Source organism: Suricata suricatta, chromosome 16 (assembly GCF_006229205.1).
Source record: "Suricata suricatta isolate VVHF042 chromosome 16, meerkat_22Aug2017_6uvM2_HiC, whole genome shotgun sequence".
NCBI classification, from domain to species: Eukaryota; Metazoa; Chordata; class Mammalia; order Carnivora; family Herpestidae; genus Suricata; species Suricata suricatta.
The window spans coordinates 21,690,822-21,696,744 of record NC_043715.1 but is presented as its reverse complement, the minus strand read 5'-3'; positions in this window follow the sequence as shown (position 1 = coordinate 21,696,744).

Genomic DNA, 5,923 nt, shown 5'->3' with positions numbered 1-5,923 from the left:
CTAAACTTGCAGCAGTTAAAGTGATCAGTAGAGTTTAACAAAAATAGATAGACTGAGGAAAGATTTCCAGAAAACTAATCTTCAAATCGTTTTTTGAATGTCTCTTTTATTATTCTTATTAGAAAACATTCTAAACTAATGTGTTAGGGACAATCTGGGCTAAACAAAATTATAGAGGTACTTTATTTTAGAACTTCTAAACTCGTAACATGCTATCAATTCTTCCCATTAACAGACAATACAGGGGTGCCTGGGTGGCTCAGTCAGTTAAGCATCTGACTTTGGCTCTGGTCATGATCTTCTCTAGGTTCAAGCCCTACATCAGGCTCTGTGCTGACACCTTGGAGCCTGGAGCCTGCTTCTGATTCTGTGTCTCCTTTTCTGCCCCTCCCTTGCTCATGCTCTATCTCTGTCTCAAAAATAAATAAACATTAAAAAAATTTTAAAAACCAAGACAATAGATTATGATACATTTGACCACAAAGCTATTAATCTTTTCCTCTAGTGTATCTTTAAGGATTAGGTTCTTGTAGAAAAAACATTGGAAACCATGTCCATGACACTAAATAGCCATATATTTTCTTATACATAGACTAACAACAGACCATTAGTATCTGTATTTGGAGTATTTGGATTATGCATGTAGTATCCAGGTTTTCATTCTAAAATACCCTCAAGAGGCTTCAGAAGTCAGATTAACATTCCTTTGAAATACATACATGATAGATTTTTACAAAGTAATCAGGTTTTTTTGGGCCATTTTTTGAATATCATCATCATCATTAAAAATGGTGAATCGTACCAGGCTATGTTGACCTCTATGATTGTGCATGGAGAAAGAGAATCCTTTTTTTGCACAAGCACACATGTGCACAGAGAATACTTTTTCCTGACCATCTTATCTGGTTTAATAGCAAAAATATTAATAAAATATGGACCTCTGTTTTATGAATCACCTGGTAACCTATACTGCAATAGTATTGCATGTTAATGTCAAAGCAGGGCAGGAATGATTATACCATTCTGTGTCCAGAGAAACCAAAATTTTATGGGACCACTAGATATCATTTCAGTCTCCTTATAATGATCACCAATATGCCCCAGTTCTGGGGACATCAGTTCCTTTTTGAAAGCCAGTGTAGGCTGCGTTATCCAGCTGTAGTGATGGGAAGATAGAGCTTGAGTTTTTTTTTATGTTCCTCTCAGTTTTCTGAAGTTATCTCCAGCAGAAAAACATGTGAGAAGTACATGTGGGACTTGAGGGCATTTGATCCTCTACTGATCCATGCATATGGAACTTCTCACAAGTCCTTAATTGGCTAGGAAACAAATCAGGCCATTTCTTAATGGCTGGAAGTTAAATTTGAGCGTCTTTATTTCACCATGAATTTGGAAAGGGCTTGCTATTTATAACTCAACTTTCTCATGTCTGGTAATGTCAACCCAATTTTCTTCAAGATGGAATGTGATTGGGCTTCTTAGTCACTGGCCCAGTCCAGACTTGATCCCCTCTCCATGCTCTGGATCATTGAGAAATATAGCCCTGAGCCAACAAGTTTTCATTAGTGCTTGATGGGCATTGCATTTTCTAGCCCAGGGGTTCTCAAAATTTGACACCATCCCTCTTCTCTTTTTGTCTTTTGTAAATGGCTTCCTCATTTACAACCTTCTTTGCATAACTAAAACTTTTCAGACATTTAAAGAGAGTGGGATTTGTTTACTTGTATCTTCAATTTTGCAGGTACTAGGATAATCACTTTACAAAATTATTTTATTCTGTGAGGAAAGTATTCTTGCTCCTATTTAACATAAAAGCAAATAATAGCTTAGCCAGGTTGAGTGACTTGCCAAAGATCACACAATAAGGTCTATTTCAGCTTTAGTCCAAACTCTGGTTCCCTTCTTTGCTTTTCTCTGCCAGAGACAAAGACGTCGGTGAGACACAATGCTACGTAGGGAAGTCCCAGGACCTGGAGAAGCATGAATGCTATCATTGCCACCAAGTGACCAGAAACCTGGCACGTTCTCTGCTAAAATCTACACAGAACTGCTGAGGGGCACCTGGGTGGCTCAGTTGGTTAAGTCTGACTCTTGATTTCAGCTCAGGTCATGAACTCCTGGCTTGTGAGATTGAGCCCCATATTGGGCTCTGTGCTGACAGGGCAAAGCCTGCTTGGGATTCTCTCATCCCTTCTCTCTTTGTCCCTCCCCTACATGCTCTTTCTCCCTCTCTCTCAAAATAAATAAATGTAATAATAAAAGAATAAAAAATAGATAATTTTTTAAAGGACTGCTGAAGCACTTACAAGTGCTTGAAAGATGGCTCCTTTAAACCCTAGCTGATAACTGGAGAAAAATCAGCAAATTCAAAAAAAAAAAAAAAGAGACTTAGTATGATTTCACTATTCTTTATCTGAAAGTATCAAAATGAAAAACAAAGCTGGATACCTGGTGAAACTGAAAGAGAGATTTTATTCAGACTACCACAGAACTCAGCTCCACTCCCCTGAAACTTTTTTAAATGCTGGGATGTGCCAAGTGAGTAGTGCTGAAAGGGGTAAAGGGTTGTCAGACAATGTGATTAGGCCACATGAATCTGTTAATTGCCCTTATATGGGGGAGAAACAAATTTTCATATCTTTAGGACAGCAAGTAGTTTTCCAAATTGAACCAAGCCATCCACCAAAATTTTACCTTCCTGTAGGAAGGGAGATGACCAAGGGCTCATCAAGAGCTATAGCCCTGCTTGTTTGCATTTCTAAGAGATAGCTCCCAGGTCTCTGGGGAGACATTTCAGCGTGGTAGGAGATTTATATCTTAAATAGGCAGAGAAAGTAAGTATAATTGTTAGCTATCTAAAGTAAATGACCTAAGAAAAGAGAGGTCGGGATCCTATAGTTAGGTTTGGGCTGAAAAGAAAAAAAAACAGTAAAATTTTTCAGCAACATTGAGCTTTCTCAGGCATTTTAAAAAAGCATAGGATCATCCTAGAGATCATTGTATTGGTCTCATAGAAACCGCTCTAGAGTGTGGTCACATCTCTTAGCTTAGAAGGCTGGATTGGAGTCATTTGTGTTGAGAGAGAATTTTGTATTTCTCAGAAGCCAACCACGTTTTAACTCAATTGTTCCATTATAGCCCATCTGCAAGTATATGTTTATTACACAGATTGTTTTTAAAAGATTTTCATACCTTGGGGTGCCTGGATGGCTCAATAAGTTAAGCCTCCGACCTTGGCTCAAGTCATGATCTCACAGTTCCTGAGTTTGAGCCCCCTGTCAGGCTCTGTGCTGACAGCTAAAAGCCTGGAGCCTGCTTCAGATTCTGTGCCTCCTTCCCTCTCTGCACCTCCCCCACTCCCTCCCTCTCTCTCTCTCAAAAAAATAAACATTAAAAAAAGATTTTCATATCTTAAGAGCAATCTTTACCCCACTTTATATAAGCTATTGGTTTGCTGAGTCAAGAGTCAAACAAGAGAGAAAGCTTCTTAGCTCAAGTAGATCCTAAGCTGGTTGCTAAAGAAGTCATTGAATATCAGAGAAAAAAAATGAGTCAAACCTTTGGATACACTGCACCTTTCAAGTGACAGCTCACAGATGTTTAGGGCAGCCTTTCAATTTACAGGAACCAGAAATCACAGCATTTTGGCACCAAGCACATATTGTACATAGTGTATTGACTACAAGGACCATCTGCTTGATATCACTGATTGACTATTCCCTGACTAATCATGGTTGATGAAGAGAGAATGTACTGTTTGTGTCTCTCTATATTCCTTCCTTTTCTGTGTCTCAAAGTAATTGTGAGTTATGTTGTCCAAACTAAACGTATATTGCTAGCCTGCATACATGCGTGGCGGTCAAGATATGCAGACTCCGTAAGAAATGGTCCTAACTTCTCAATTTTATACTGAACTATCTGTGGTTCTTTAAATGAACCATATTCCTTGATGTCTTTTCTTGCACAAGTCACTGCTCTTCCAGAAGTACCCTCCTCTTTATTTCCATTTGAAAATTTTAAAATTAGTTCGTTGATACATGTTTCAAAGACCATGTTCCTAAAGTTTCTTATGCCACAGTTGGACCAAGGGCTTGTCAACTCATTGTTCTCATTATGTTCTCTTACAATTGCTTATCCATGCTTCTTCCCACTACTTAAGTGAATTCTGTGACATTAGAAATGAATACATGTTGTACCATTATATACAATGTCCGCTGTTATTACCCTGAAATGGATTTGGAAATTCAAATGTTAAGAAAAGAGAAAGGAATAATAACCATACCTACATAACTTCATTGGATTTGCATTTCTCCTGTTCTAAACAGTACTCAGAATGGTAAAGGATTGACATGTTTTCTTAGAATAAATTGTGGATAGATAAGGAGGCATCAGGAATCTAAGTTCGATTTCTTGATTTTGGAAACCACAACTCAAGCTACTTTGACAATTTACCTGTCAGTTTTGAGGGTCACAGAAATATCTTACTGGGTTCTTTTGGGTTGAAGAGAAGGTAAATTAAAAAAAATTTTTTTTCTTTTACATTTATTTATGTTTGAAAGCCCAAGAGGGACAGAGCACGAATAGGGGAGGGACATAGAAAGAAAGAGACACAGAATATGAAGCAGGCTCCCAGCTATGAGCAAGCTGTCAGCAGAGAGCCTGACTAGGGACCCGAACCCATGAACTGTGAGATCATGACCTGAGCTGAAGTCAAACACTCAACTGACTGAGCCACCCAATCACCCTGAGAAGGTAAATTTTAACATCCTTCAAATCACTGAGGGAAAATTTGAACAGTGGTTAGAGTATAATATATAACAACCTAGAAAAGGAATCAATGGTTTCTAGGAAACAGCAGTTAAACCAAGAACAAATTATGAGAGACTAGCTTCATTTTCTCGTATACCTGGTATGAAAGTATTTTGTCATAGAAAGAGAGGAAATAGGAAATGGCAAATGAGACTTTTGTTTAACGTCACTTATATACCAGGCAAAGCACTGTACTTATTTATATTGCCTTATTCAATTCTTATACTAAATCACTGCATAAACTATTACCATAAAATCAAATAGTAGGAAAGTGAGTGTAGACAGTTTTAATAACTATAATTCAGCTCATAAGGAGCACAGTAGGAATTCAAGGAGATATCTCGAATGGGTATGAATGTCTTTATACATATATAACTTTCCCACATAAAACATATTGCAGAACTATTATTCATTCCTACCTGAAAGATCAATATGATGGATAGTACAACAATACCATGACAATATTGGTTCCATGACATTTGAGAGGTCTGTAACTTCTTGATTGACTCATGCATGGTTAGCATATTTACTTAGATACACACCCCCACACCCACACACTCATACATCCAGCCACATAAACATCACACGCTGTACACACATACACATCACACACACAGAAATAACTGTGCACATCATCGATACATATACACACCAATTTTTAAAGGTTATTTCAATTAAACAATAGGTATATTTCAGGGAATAAGCAAGATTAATCAAGATGTTCCTTTGAATTAATTGGATCAAAACATGCTAAAGAGTCTATAAAAATAGTCTACACTTTAAATAGTATCTATCAAAAGAATAATGGCTCTTAACACTATTCAATGCCTCACATGCATGATCTCATTTAAGGTCATAGTATCCCAGTGAGGTAGATTGCTTTTCCCATTATTTTCCACTATACAGGTACGGAAATTCGGTTCTGACAAGTTCAATATTGCCAATAATCAGGCATAAAGTTAGGATTTAAATTTCAGTACTATGATCCCAGAATCCATGTTTTTATCTTCTGTATTCCTTTAAATAGGTTTAATCCTTCATAAAAGTTATCAGAAATTTTTGTAATTATTTTTAGCTGCATTTTAAGTTGCATCAACTGTATAGTTTGGCCCTA